At 38.0% G+C, this 15,587-nt stretch overlaps 1 long non-coding RNA gene across 2 annotated transcripts in view; it reads left to right on the forward strand.

The window, feature by feature from the left end:
• The window catches only part of LOC306804223, an 82,497-nt gene extending 71,760 nt beyond the window's left edge, over positions 1–10,737 (forward strand). For both annotated transcript variants that reach the window (XR_013774835.1, XR_013774836.1), the window contains exons 2-3: positions 10,409–10,508; positions 10,667–10,737. This is a non-coding gene — a long non-coding RNA (uncharacterized lncRNA). The remainder of the gene's footprint in view (positions 1–10,408; positions 10,509–10,666) is intronic.
• Positions 10,738–15,587: the final 4,850 nt, after the last annotated feature.

The following is a 15,587-nucleotide window of genomic DNA, read 5'->3' on the forward strand; positions in this document are numbered from 1 at the left end:
AGGGTTTGCTGTGTTCACAGTGTTGCCATCCTCAGTCCATAACTGATCTGAGATTTCTTAGCCAGAAAACAATAGGGCAGCACCTTAAAAGAGCAAGAAAAAATGGTGGTTAATCATAAAAATCTACTTGCATGCTTCTTTGTCAAATACTGTGTTCACCAATTAACAAGTTCTCTGTTTGTATATTTTGGGCTTAGACTTAGAGGCAGCAGGTGGAGTTTACAGTACAGTCAAATTCTGTCATCACTGATTCAAAAGCAGGAGACACAATTTATTTCCTTATTCTCTGAATGTCATCCTTAGTCCATTCTTCTGGTCCTCAGTTTGAAAGAATGTTAATTACTTTCTAATTGCAGCAAGCTGGCATCAAATCAATCTCTACTCAGCCAAAGTTTCCATGCCCGTCAGACAATAAAAGACTTGTATGTTGATAAACTTCTTTGATTCTGCTTAGAAGTTACACATTCAGATCTCCTTTAAAATATGATTTCCATTTGGGGGGAAGTAACATATTTTGTAAACTCATCTAATTATATTTGGATTGCAGTCTCTAAAAGAAAACTTATTTATTTTCTCATCAAAAGAGCAGCTCTGGAAAAAGCTTTAGCTGTAAAGTTTGTGTTTACTTGACAACCAGAACAAGGCTGAGAAAAGAAATATTTGAGACTTAAACTTTCTTTCAGATTTTTCAATCTTATAATTAGGCATTTTAAAAAGACAATAAAGATGAGAAATCAAAATAGTATCTAAACTAAGGTCATGCATATTATGCATACCTTGTATTTCCAGCCCTTCACCCCCATGTAGCCAGAGGTCCACAGAGGGTCCCTGCACAACAGTGGGGCACAAACCTCTCTCTGCCTTTTGATTTTCCTGGGTTTATTCACTCACTGCCAGTCCTCAACATCCTCATTCCCAAATCCTCTCTACTTGTATTTTTCTGAACTTCCCTCTATTTTCCCTGGTATAAAACATGGAAGATCTGGAAGAGCTCTTTGGCAGCATCACTATTGTTTGTGTGTTTTGCATTAAGCTCTTAACTTTGTCTTGCTTCCTTGCACATTTCCCAAAAGGATTTTTTAAGGTGTGAAAGGCTGTCTGGAGAGTCTGCCCTTGCATCTCTGACTAATTGCAATATTTAAAATTGTGTAGGATGTGGAGTCATGCAGTGTGGTCTAGTGCACAATTAACATCTGTTGGGCAGTTTATTCCTCTGGCAAGTTTCCAGCTCGTGCTGAGAATGAGAGTGCAGAATAAGTCAAACAATTTGTCCAAGTTCTTCAACCAGGTAATGGTTGTTCATGAGGCACTTGAGCAATTATATACATTCATGCACTGGGCATTAACAAGTGACAAAACAAGCATTTTGTGACTACTGCAGAATATTTCTGTAGGTGTTTCCTAGTGAAATTACTGGACACTGGGATGTTTACATTTGTCAGAGTGCCTAGTTCATTAGCAGGAAAGAAAAATCAATACCTTAAGAGGAAAGGGAGAAGGAGAGCTGCATAATGATAACACAGATCCAACTGCTCATTTAAAATGAGGAAGAATTATCTGGGTTTAATTGTCTCCATGTTTTAAAAAAATGTATCTTGTCCATTTTGTTCTTTGTTTTGCACTCAGCTTCATATAAAGCTATTAGATGAATTTTTATGTTCCACCTATGCTAGAAAAAAGCATGATTTATTAGATAATAGGTGTAAAACCTATTCAGCATTCTGTAGAGACCTGGTAGCTCTTCAGTTGCTGCAGTAATCTAACTGTGGGCAGTGACATTCTGGACAGTGGACATGGGATGAGTTTCCACTGCAGTTTCTTCTGATTGCCTCAAAGAGTTTGGAAATGAGTGTTTTGAAACTGTAGAAAGAAAAACCATTGTGCTGCTAAGCATCAATTCAGGTGCTAGAGTTGCTGAATTACTTCAGTCTTTAAAAATATTTACTGTGCTAGTGTCTGTAATATAACTGGGATTAGGTAGAGTGTTCTGGAGGGTTGCTGTAAAATACAGTTTGATAGTTTATTTATGGTTTATTTCTGGGGTTTTTTTTTATTATTATTTTTTTTTTTCTTTGCCTTATTACTGAATGTGAACACAGCTGTGCAGAGCCACAATACAGCAACAGAGATATCTCTGTTGTAAAATACTTCCTCAACAGTTAAAGGATTAGATTTTCATACACAGGCTAATTCTTAATTGCCCCATTTCCATTCACTTTGGATGGAACTCCAGTTTTTGATGGAAGCATGAAACACCCTTTTTTATAAATCCATCCCCAGCAATCCAGAAATGGCCACTTGGCTGCTCCCAACCCTGGCTCTACTGGGTACCCTGCTCTCCAGTACCACAGCAGCTTTAAAACACACAAAACTCCTGTTATTCCAGCAAAATAACCTAACTTAGTATGAAGTGAGGGCATCAGAAATATTGTCTCTGAATTTCTCTGTTTATTATGACCAGAAGCACCACTTTGGAGCTTTCTGTGCAAGGGCAGGGGAAGCAAGAGAGGCTTCATTTACTGCTGGCAGGTCCAGAATTCTGGGATAATTTGGGAGAAGATGTGGTCTGGCTCAAATCCCTGCTCTGGGCTTGCTGGGGAGCTGGAGGCCACCTGCTGCTCTCACTTGCCCTCTACAAGGACAATGCAGTGACAGTAATTACAGACATCCTCAGGATTATTCAGAATTTATGGTTCTCAGTGACTTTACATTTGGGCAGAAATAGAAGTCTTAAGAGCATCACACTCGTATCTTTAAAGGACTTTAAATAGATAATTTTCCTGGCTTAATCCTTTGATCATCTCTCCCTTTTTGCAGATCTTCAGTCACTTTTCATCAAATGGGTTGCACATATTTTTCTTTGAGGCTTTCATAGGCTACCTTCAGACAACCAACATTTTCTCACTTGGTACTGATTTTTATCTTCAGGGAACTTACCAATAGTGCTGCCAGCTGTCACTGTTGTTTTGATCTGATGAATGCACTGGGTGTGCAGATTTTAAATTTTTTTATATTTTGATTAAACTACAAATCCTACTCCAAATAATACTTATTTTATGTTTATGTACGGTCTTGAGGTTATAACTTTCTTTTTGTAATTGCTAAACCAGTTTGATATTAAAATATATTAGTACATATGTGCTTGATTACAAAATGGACTTTCAGGATTTCATTAGCATCTGGTGTGTTGCTTAATGTCTTCTTGTAAAGCTAATTAAGTGTTATGCTATAACACATAATTGTATTTTATTTTTTCTTAGCAGTACAGCAGGCTGCTCCAGGAAAGAAATAAGTAAATGATCAACAGCAGCATTCTGCATTTTATTTAGATTTTCTGTACTCTCTTTTAATAACAAAAATAATAGCCACAGTGGCCAGACATGTAGATGTCTATTTTACAGATGCAGTGAGATTGTTATAACTCCAGAAGAATTCAGTGGTGTCTGCAGCTGCTGTGCATGCTGGGGCTCAGATCTGTAACATCTACTATTTCTTAATTTTAAAACAAACCTAGTGCATCAGCTGTTGTGTTTAAAATGACACCAGTTTCTATCTGAGTTCCCTGCCCACAGCAGTGGTGCCCATCTTTGGTTCAGTGATAAAGGCTGTAGCAGGCTGGGGTGAGTTTAGAAGGATAACTTTGGGATGTGTTGAGCTCTCTCTGAGATCATCCTTCATGGGTCATATCACCTAGGTCTGGGCTCAGATAACTGAAGGCTCAGGGAGGTTTCAATTTTACCTGTAACTTAACAAAAAACTGCAGTTAGGAAGGAGTACTCATCTTAATTTCCAAGTAAGTTTGAAAACAACCAAGTTCAAAAGTATTTCAATTACTTAGCACTGAGTGCAGAAATTAGTATTTTCCATTCAAAAGTATTTGATTTGTAATCTATTTGATTTGCATTTTTTTGGTTTTGTTTTTAGCTCTCACTTTTCAAATAGTCCAGCTCAGACTTCTAAGAGAAGTTTGTTTCCTAATTTCTTTTTTCATTTTTTCCCCAGAACACAGTTGTTGGTGTTACCATTTATGTAATTTTAGCTGGCAATTTTGTGATGTAGCCCTAAAATAAAGTTGCAGTATTGCACAATAATTCAATTTGGTGTGAAATCAACACTATTTTAGAAGCACTTCAAACCATAAATCAATAAAGAGATGTGCCATGAGGTCCAGCACTCTTTCTGTAAAGAGACATCTGCAGTGTCTCTGGGTGATCATCTTGCACATTCTCTGAGGAAACCACAATCTTAAGAGCAAATATAGAAGTTCTTTTTCTGGAATGGAAAACTCTAGCAAGGAGTTGAAGTGGTGCTAACTTAGTAAATCATAAACTACTCATCAAGTTGAGCTTCACTAAGTAAAATGAGCTTTTTAGAACTAATTTTGACCATGCAGATGGTTCTGTGTGAATCTGTATGTTGAATTCGGCATTTACTTTCTCCATCATTCTGAGCATCTTTAGTCCATGCAGGAATATGAAGAACAATGAAGGCAAGCTAGGAACCTCCTGGGATGTTCAATAGTCATGGTGTCTCACAGCTAATTAGTGAATGCAGGATTTTTCCCTGAATAGTGGGTGATTTTCAACAGGATTGACAAGTCTGAAAATTGGAAAGATTTTCCTGGAGTACAGGATTCCAGAGTGAAAAAAACATAATTGAAAATGCTTAGATTGCTAATTTTCTCCACATTTGATTGGGTTATTGCTGTCACTGCCGAGATAATTGCAGCACCAGGAAGTTAGCAAGCATTTAAGAATTGTGTGTAATTTAGAAAAGCTCATTTGAGAGGGGTGTACTGTTCTCCCACTGCCTGCTTTATTCCCCTCTAACTACAGTGGTGGATGGGAGCATCTGGTGGTTTTTATGCAAATGCATTTAATACCTTGTTTGCATGAATGTGATGGGAACTTATGGCACTTGGAATAAAACTCATGTATTTATTCTCTTCTGGCAAATATGAGATTGTCTGTACAATCCTTTCTCTTAGTTGCAAGTCAAATGTATAATTTCCTTTTGGTAATTTTATAACATTAATTTCTTCTCATCATTCTCATTCTTTCATGATTCTTCAATGCTGTTTACAGAAGTTGTGCTGGGTACAAACTGGTAGTCACATTTCTGGGCCAGAGGAGGAGTGTGTAAAAGAGGTGAAACCCACCTAATGTACAGAGCCTGCTGGTTTAAGGAAGAGATCAGGACCACAGGGTGGAGGAGAAAATTTTAATCTTGGTCTCTTCAGCCTGTGGAGAATATTCCAAACATGAAGTTAATGTTGGAGAGCTTTCTACAGCACTTCTACTTGTGGCTGCTGTGGGTTCAGCACTGTTTGGAGGTGTTTCCTTTCCTGTTGGCCTTGGGTGACTCTGTCCAAGTTCCAGACTGCAGCACTTAACTTTTGAGTATCTAATTAGACCTGTCTGTAAGTGAGAGGTGCTCTGGGTCATGTGAGGAGTCTGTGACAGAAGCAAATGGAGTCCTGATCTCCAAACCCTCAAACCAGTGAGAGGCTGTGATGTTTGGTAGAGCTGGAAGCAGATAACCTTGCCAACTGCTTTTATTCAAGTTCATGTATTATTGAAAAGAAAAGTTTTTAAATTCTTTCAGTTTTTACTGAAATAACCTGAACTGAATAGCAGTTTAACAGTTGTGACCTCTGCAGATCTCTCCTAATGTGGATAATCCTCCCATTCACAGACATGGAAGGATCAGTGTCACACAGATTTGAATCCATCAACACCTTGACAAAAGCCAGAAAATTATTTTATTTTAAAACCTAATTTAATGATACAAGAGGAATAAGGGTATTAGCCTTAGGTACCGAATAGGCACATTTTGCATAAATTCTTATTCTTTAGCCAAAAGAAAATAAGCTTATAAGTCCTGTGTCAAATTCACATTGGTGATGGTAGGAATTGATGGTTCTGCTGGTCCTATGCTTTTGCCTCAGGAGGTTCTCAGTAATTTCCTGCTGTTATTATTATTGCATTTTTTTGTGGTTTTAACTAGAAAGTTTGCCATAACAGAGCAGTGAATTCAAAAACCTTCTCTGGAATTGTCTCTCCTTTTTCCTATGGCTCCTTGATTTCTTTCCCCTCTTAAATCGCCTCCATCATTAATCCTGTCTCACACATTCACATTAAAGTGTCTTTTATGCTATACCTACACAGAGCAATGTGCTCTATGTAAAGATACTCCTGGTGGCTCTGAATGAGCTGACTCAAATAATGGGGCACAGCACTGCACTTACTGGGTGCCATCCATTGTGTTCTGCTTCTCATCAGGGCTCTGGCAGAGCCAGCTCTGCTGTTTTTGATTGAGGCAGTACTGAGACAGCTAGAAATCCTCCCAGGAGCATTGTGCAAGTAAGATGCAGCAATTTGAGGGTGTACAAATATATGGGAATACACATTCCTAAAAACCCCCAAACTTTTTTCTCCACATTAGAACTATGTTACTTAGAGAAGAAATTAAAAAGGGTAAGGTACATGTAACCTGATGGAGTTTGCAAAGTGGACAAAGCTATATTTAAAGCCATATTGAAATGCTGTCATAGCTATAAAATATCCAAGTCTGACTGAAGCTATAAAAGATATTTAATGAGGAAGAGAACATAGCTTAAAATAAATGTGAAGTGGATATAACCATGAGGTGGTATGACATAAATTGAAGCAGGTTGAACTGAGTGACAGGGCTGAGTTGCTAACAGCAGATGAACAGGAATTGCTGGGCTACACATGAGAGTGTCATAATGAGGACAGGAGCTGGGAGAGGATGGATAGTCCTTCCATTAGTCCTTTGTGGATCAGCTCCAAAGATTGAAACTGGGATAAATTTTGAAAGAACAAGACATCTTTTAGATTTAAGCTAGACTTTGCAGTATTGTGGTCTTACCTAGCATGGTGTAAACTCTGACCTTCACCTTTAGTTTGAGTCTGCCTGAGCAGCATGTGATTTTTCTTGCTGAATATGGAGTGGAGGAAGATGCTCCCTGTTTGTTTGTACTGTGCCAGTGCTAATTGATGTTCTCTGGCTCCTGGCTGTGGATGGGTTCAGTTGCACACCCCACGGGAGGACAGTGCTTGTGTAGTCCCTGATGTGTCTGCTGCAGCATCCCTCTCCTCAGGAGCTGGGTGAGCCCCTCTCTCTGCCTGTCAGGACCATTGCTGAGCAGCAGCAGGTAAGGTGTCCTCTGCTGGAGCTGCACCTGGGCTTGGTGGCTCTCCAGTAGCTTCTTATCTGCAAAAAGAGCTGAATGTGAGCATCAGTGCCATTGCATCTCTGCTCTCTGCCATTGGTTACTGGCTGGGACACACAAAGTTTTCCCTTTTATTGCAGTGAATTTTTGATGGCAAATGTTTGTGTACTCCCTCCCTTGCCATAAAACTGATGTGCTTTTTTCCAACAACTGCTATGGAAAAAAATCAGAAAAAACATCTGGCAATTTCTACTATCACATGTTCTATTTGCAGATAATAATCTCCCATAGCATGTCCTAACTCCTCTCCACTCACACTGTCTGATTTTCCTGATGAGATAACTAAGGCTGCTGTGGCTGTGCAGCAGCACAGTAAACTATTTCTCCTATGAGCACTGAGGGATCCTGATTTCTACCAGATACTCCCAGGAGATTCAGACTGGGAGAACTGGGCCATCTCTGGCACGTGTCCACCTGTGTCAGGCAGCTGGTGCAGGGGAGCACCCTGCATGTGATGGGGTTGCTGTCCTTATTTTCTCTGAGTGTCAAGGCATGGAAATCTCACCATAGTTTAAATTGGTTTACTACAGTCAGTGCATTTTATTGTCTCTCTTGCAAGGGCCAGTGATGTGGAGCACATTAATTGGCACTTGTTGGGATGCAGGGGCCTCCTCAAGTATTGAAGGCTTGAAGAATAATGCCATGACCTACAACTTTTTTTCAAACCATCAATGAGCTTTAAAAGGGACCATTCCAAGTATAAAGTAATACTGGGAGAGGAGGAAAAAAGATGTTGAAAAAAAAAAAGGAGGAAAATTGTTTTTCAGTTCTGTTCATTGCACAGTTACCAAAATCAATGTGTCTGCAAATGTTACTTGTCTCATAAATCATTAGATCACAAACCTGCACAATGTCAATGTGTTGTCACTATCCTATTAAATTAAATTACTAACCAGGGTAATACAGCACATTTCACATGGAACAATGTTTAATGTATTGAGGATGCCTATTAAACACAGCAGTCAGCTAGTATGATTTGAAATCTTTTAGGTGGAAGAAATACTAGAAGGAGAGTGGGGAAAAAAGCCATCTAGCCACTAGGGATATAACACACCCAAATACTGAGCTGCCATTATGACATGTTCAACTAAATCCCTGCACAGTAATTATCAAAGATGGGTTGGATGGTTGTGTTTGGATTTGGCACCTTCAGACACAAAGGGATTGGTAACTTATAGATAACTGTCTCTCTGATGAGCTTTGGGGAAAACTAAAAGATAAACTCTGAACCTTTTTACTTAATATTCCCTGCAAGTGTATTTATAAAAGACAGGGACAGGCTGTCATCTCCTGAAGGAAACAGTGAAATATGCTGGTTTATACCTATTCCACAGAAATTTTAAGATTAGAGCATTTGGTTGTTACCCAGTGCATTAAGGCCCAAAGATGACACTTGCAGACCCACATAATGTTTGGCATAAGGAAATGAAAGCCCAGCCCTGGCCAAAATTCAGCCAAATAATGGTGTAAAAGGGTTGCACAATCAGTACATCAGCCATGACCATTGCCACATTTTTGCCATTAAAGGTGAATTGTAGTGTTTATCTCTCCCCCAAGGATAACATGCAAATCAAATGGCAAAATTTGATCCTTCTCAAGCTGCAGAGAAAAGAACATGTCAGGAGACAAAGGCAATGAAGGAAAACATTATTTTTGAGTAACAGAAGCTCATGTGTTACCATTTTCAGCAGTTTGGAAGAGGAAAGGCACCATGAGAACAAGGTAGTTTGTGGTCACTGGGATCTGATGGAGAATTAGCTGAAACAGAAATGTAGTATATTTTTTACACATGAAATGCATATTTTCATTTCTTTTTTCATGTACAATTCAAAATATTATCTAGCAATATAATTCCTAGTGTAAGCTCCATTTTTTGCATGTTTTGAATGTAAGATTCTATGCATATTTTTGAAATGTGGATAACTTCTGTCTTTACTGGAAACTATAATCTTATTCTCTAACACTTATATAACACTAATGGCTGTAATTAGGTTCTGAATCTTACAGCTTGAGATAATCTTTATTTTTATGAGGTATTTTATGGCTCTTTTAAATTATGGTATAAAACATTTAGTGTTTTGTAAAGGAAAAGGAAGTGTCTATCTGGAAGACATTAATTATATGGAAGTTCAAGCCACTTCTTGATAGGACATTTTTTACAATTTGTTTTCCTAAGTGTAATGTTGATGCAGCATCACCTGGCAAAGCCATGTTTATGGAGCACCTGTTCTTTGGGTAAGAACAGGACAAAAATCCTCTATAAAATAGAAAACATTGTAAGGTTTTGGTAAATGTGTTTAGTTTACACAGTCAGCTAAAATTCTGGCCCTAGCATGGCATACAGGAATTTTGTGGTAAACTTAAAAAATGGACTAGCTATAAAAGCTCATAATAATCTGATTTTATTTATTGTGCTGCTTCTAATAAAAATCAATTAATGCCCCTTTGCTGCTTTATTCTTATGGTAAAGATTCTCTGTTCAGCCCATGTGTTTGGGAGGCCTATTTCACATTTTCCTTCATTGCCACTTCAAAGATGATTGTATTTTTTCCACATTTTTCTGTCCTCCTGTTTGCCAGCTGCATTGATTTTCATAGTCAAGGCATTTCCTGCTTTAGAATAGATTCCTGTCTACTTCTCCCACATCTAAATCAATGTTTTTAGTACTTCAAGAAGTCATCAGTAAGAATGGCTGTAAAATTTAGTCACTTCATTGACAGTGATTTTTGCTTGATGCTGAAACCATTTGCACTCAAAGTTTCTGTTAGGTGATGGTTTTTTTTTTGTTTTATTTTTTTGGGGTTTTTTTGTTTTTTTTTTTTTTTTTTTGACTGGAATTCAATGAGTTCAGTATAAGGTAGTTACCTTATTATTTTCTGTCATTTCACTTGAGATTGAACTTGTAAACCTGCTAACCCAAGGGCATTAAAAGACTTGTTTTGAAGGATGTGTACTTAATTTATTGTTGTAAAATACATTCACAATTTCACTGATCAGGGCAAGAGCCACATGATTTGAGAATGGGCACCATTCCTGTATGTTGCCCATGTCTGTGAGACACTGTGTTTCCAGCACTGTTTATTATGTCTTGAAAATACAGCAGTATGAAAACTGTAGATTTAGGTAGAAAACAATTATTTTGGATTTTTTTAGTACAGCTCAAGAAATTAGACAATTAGATGTCCTTAAGCAGTCTCAAGCACACCCTTGAAGGGATCATAGCAGAGATGAGATGTGGACTGTTGTCTGCCAAGTAGGTAACACTGGATTACAACTGAAAATACTGGGAGCAGTTGAAAAGCTGAATTGCATGTTTACAGTATGTTATTGCAACTCTTTTTTTCCATGTAGCACTTGCATTTCTTATAGGCATAGATAAATTCAGTCTGGATGGTTTAATTTTTTCAATAGGAGGAGGAAGACAGAATTTAATCATCAATCAAACAGCTGAATATGTCAGAGTTTTCATTCATGTGGAAGGTAAACATTCATTGCTGTGTCTGGCATGTATGGCTTAATGTAATCATCACAAGAACAGCATGTAATATTATAATATGCTTATGTTATAATTTAATATGCTTCCATTATGTTGTAATTGCATATTACTGTGTGTAATTTAATTATGCTTGTTAAAATTTGTTATAATTCTTTTTCCTAATGTGTATACCTTGGGGAAGCTCTGAGAAGGTTGAAATGAGACCTGAAAAAGTGTTGCCCTGCTCAGCAACAGAAGAATGAGAGTAGTTACAATTACATTCCTGACCAGTAGAAGAGGCAGAAAGAGTCTAGTGTGTTGGTCTTTGCAATGAATCCTGAGATGGCAGGAAAACCTCCTTCTGTCCTCACTGGAATCAAAGCTGGGCAGCTCTATGGCTATTTTTATAATTTAACTTGTGGAGGATCTCAGCTTTGGGCTGGAGGTTGTGTCCAGAACCCTCCCTGAGGATATGGGGAGAGCTGTGCATGGACAAGCTGTGCCTGTTAGTGGGATTCTTCTAGGGTGACCATCACTGGTTGCTGCCCCTTTGGCTGGGTTTGACCTTGGGATCAATGTTTTTGTGAAGTAAAATATATCCTTCAATCAGAAACCAAAGGGCCACCTCTGTTTACTTGGGGCTGTTTGCTGATGAGAGTGCCCATCATAGCTTGTCTGGGCGTCCATTATTGACAGAGGTATTTGGAATGATTCTAGGATATTGTCCCACCCTAAGTGTAGGGGAAGCATTGCTAATCCATAGGAGGAACAGCTTCTGCTTTACTGATGTAAATGGGCAGAATGAGGTGTTAACAGAAATTTCCCTTTCACAGACAGACAAAACAGACAATAAATGTCACCTTGCAGCCATACAGGAAATTGGTTTCAGAGACAGACACATCCAGCAAATGAGTTGATATGGGTTTTAAAAACAAACAAGGCAAGGATGATTACAAGGACTGTTTCTGTGTCTAAGGAAAAGCAGTGTGGTGCACTGGAGTTGTGGTTCTTTTGTTCAGCTCTGAATGAGGCTTTCTTCCAACATGAAGCATAGTCTTTTCCAGGAACTATTCTATCTCACTGACACACTGCACTTATAAATAGTGTTAGACTGGGTGTATGAACTAATCTTTGTTCTGGACTTCATTTGCAGGCCATGGCTTCTATTATATTTAAGTACTTGTCCTTGAAGCTCTAAATCAAGGACAGCCTCAGAAGTGGGCAGTTTGTATTAAATGTAATTACTTTAATCTGAAGCTTATGCTAAAGGTGAGACTCCTAAACAAGGGTAGCCACTAAATTAGAGTAGCTGCAGTTAAGAGCATGAATAGTAAAAGCACCTCTATTAAATAAGGGATAGTAACTACTCAGTGAGGGATTAAAAATGAAGCTATGTGAGGATTTTGTATTAGGCTATTCCCAAAACTAGAAATCACCTCTCCATATTTCCTATCTCATAAATGACCAGATAGATACATAACATCTGTATTTGGACCAGGGTTCAAAGCTTATGAAACTCAATGCAATACTGTTACTTGTTTATATGCCCTTATTTCTCATTGAGCATGGCAAGATTTAAAAGAGAATACTTAGGATTTTCAGGTGATGTTGGACTCAGGAGCAAAAAGCCAAGGATTACGTTTGTAATTAAATTTTGAAATGTAATTTTTTTTTTTTTCCTAACCATATATTGTCCATTTGTGGTCAGGTAAATTAGCATATCCTCCCAATATTCAGGGGGCAGCTTGTAGTTCTTCCAAGTTATCTTTTCCTCTTGGATTTTCTCTCTCATATTAGATTTCCTAACCTGTTCTATGCTGTGTTGCTTTGCCAGAATTCTGATCATTCCCTGACTTCCATTTCCCCCAAATGCTTCTGAGAGTTTATTTTGCTTATTAAATTCCAAACTTTCAATTCTTGATTCGGGAGAGGAGTGGGTGTGTAGTACTGTCAGCTCCTTTCTATGAGATGACAGAAGTTTTCACTGAGAACTGCAGACAATATTCAGGCAGCAGTCCTCCCAAATTCCAGACATGAACTGCAGGAACTAGAGGATGTTAATGTCTTGTCTAGTGCATCATTGAAGAACAAAATATTTCCAAAAGGCTGGATAAATAAACAATCTCTTTTAATGGAATGCTCACTTGTTAGTAGGCATGATGGGGAAATAAAATATGTTCTTACTGGGATAGAATAGCACCAGAAAAATAGAGAACCAACCCTGTTTTCTGTGTTGGCAGTTAAAACTAACATCAGGTGAAAAAATAGTTGAAATAGGCTGAGTCTTCTCTGTGTGGTTAAAGGCGGCAGATAAGAGCAGTTTCATGCAGGGAACAGATCAGGTAAATACCATCTTTACAGTATTTATGCTTTTTGAGTAAATGGAGCAATTTCCCTTTCTGTTTTTAAGAAACCATTTTCAGATCTAATACTGACTCAATCACCTCTGTGAAATATTTTTCAGCATTCACAAGTCATCTAAAGGAGCTTATTTTCTTCACTCTTGTTTTCCTCATCTCACACATCAGCTTTTCTCTGTCACAGATTTCAAAGACAGTCTGTCAGCATGCAGACTGCTGTATCAGAGGTTTGATTCCTGTAACTAATGTATAGGAGAGACTGAGTGAAGGGAAGAGAGCTCTTTGGACTTTTTTCTCTGTATTAGAGTTCATCTTGAGAATTTTGCTTCAAAGACCAGCACAGTGTAGACAATTTTTGAGCAATTCCTTATTCTCAATTTTATTATAAATAAAACATCCTATGCAAAGTGTGTTGTAAAACAAAACAAAACCCCTCATAATAACCACTTTTAAATTCAGCTTAAAATGCAATGATATAACCCATAGTGGTGTTCATCCACATTATTAACTTCTAATGCATTGGAATATGTAAGGACCATAAGCTCTGTGGGTCAATTCCAACTTCACTCTCAAAACTAAAGACAACTTTTAAATCCAGAATAAAAATTTTAACTTTACCATAAAATTGCTGCTTTGAATTTTCCATGACAGTATGTACCCTACTCTTCAACAGCATTTTTTTTTTCTCTTTCTTTGTTTTCTGGTACATTGTTTTTCTTATAGAAGTAATAAAACAAATTGGCTAACCAGACAGCTGGGCTGTTATTCTCAAAAATACTTTCACAATGGCTGTTCAGAGGATGTTGTAGAGGCTGAAGCCAGGAATTTATTCTTGCATGTCAGTTTAGAGAGGCACAATTTTCACAGAATGGTGGAGGACACTTATTTCTCTTTCTTTGGCAGGAAGTTCATATCTTGTATTCCAGCAGTTCTTCATTCCAAGATTTATGAGTACTCCCTGGTTTTCAAAGAGTTTTTCTTTGCATTAAACAACAAAGTAACTGCTACACTAGAAAAGCAGTGACAGAAATAACAATAAGAAAATGAACAGCACTTACAAAAGCTAGAAAATTAAGAGTAAAAGTTGAACCTTGCTGAGCAAATTTGGAGTTGGGGGAAATGTCCAGGAAGTCATCATTTAGAGGGAATTATGGATCTTAATATGAGAAGGGGCTCCAAGTAGTCTTTTTTTCTGGCAGCTGTAAAAATTAGGGATTTATATTTTGAATAATATTTTTTCTAATTCCACTTGCTTGATTGTGCCACTTGCTCAAGCTGTAGTAGATGTGGTTTGCAAATGCAAATAGATTAATTTCAGATAAAATTTTTAATGGTTTCCTTCAGATAGAGTGGAAACCTCCAAATCAACACTTATTACATGATGATGACAGTAGACAGTAACTCTTTAAAACATTTTTCACAATTTTTTTTCACTGTATTAAAGTTTTTCCTATCATTTTGACACCAAGTGCAGAACCAATCTAATCATATGTGCACAGGTACATGCAGAATGAGCACAGGTTTGTGCCCTCATTGCACTTCCAGAGTGCACAGGGAGGTCTGGAACCTGTGGTGATGCCTTTGGATGCACCATGGCATTCCTAGGGTCATGGTCAAAAGCAGCAGCATTTGTTTGCAATGTTGGTAATCCCACCTGCCTGAACTAATACATTAGTCTGGTCTGCTTGAGCCACTGTCCTGCAAGCTCTGAAGTAACTATTTTAATTTGGTATGTGGATTTGTTGTTAAGCCTCTCTTAGATTTTTAGTTGAAGGAAACAGGAAGCAAGGTAATTCTCTCTGAAATTTACTTGGCCATCGGTTGAAATCTCACATCTTGAGAACTTGGATTAACAAGCAGGTGCAAGGTCAGGTTAAGAATACTATTAAATGACTGACTCCTCAATGTGGGGATGTTGTCCCAGCACAAAAGGAGCCAGAACTCCCATGGCAGCTCCTGGGTCTTGTCACCATCTGCTTGTGGCTGATGGCCATTTGCAGTATGCATCTGCACCTCTCTATGCACTCTTACTTAAAAATTAACTTTGTCAGGAAGCAAGATCCACAAAATGGATAAGAGGGAAGGATCCTGTCTTTGCCTATCTCCTGGTTTTCTAGTTCATAACAATTAAAGAAATCCTGAGACTGCAGCTTATTCAGCTCCTCCAAGCAACAGGCATATCTTTAATTCAAATGTTGCTGGCAGTTGCATGATCCACATTAGAGGTGATTTGTGAAATGTTCTCAAGGCATATCTTAGGGTGACATCCAAGGAAATAAGAGTGGAGCTGTATGCAAGCTTGCTGTCCTAGCTGTTCCACTGTTTTAACAGAAATCACAAAAATTCTGGCCTTGGGGATAAGAGTGAATCAAGAGCTATCAATATCATTTATAATAAATGATAATATTTTTTTTTTTTTTTTTAAATTTGAAACTACATATCTGTGTCCCAGCCTGTGTGTTTTTTTCACACATTCCTGACTTCTCTGCCTTGGGTG

This window comes from Erithacus rubecula (genome assembly GCF_903797595.1).
Source record: "Erithacus rubecula genome assembly, chromosome: 8".
NCBI classification, from domain to species: Eukaryota; Metazoa; Chordata; class Aves; order Passeriformes; family Muscicapidae; genus Erithacus; species Erithacus rubecula.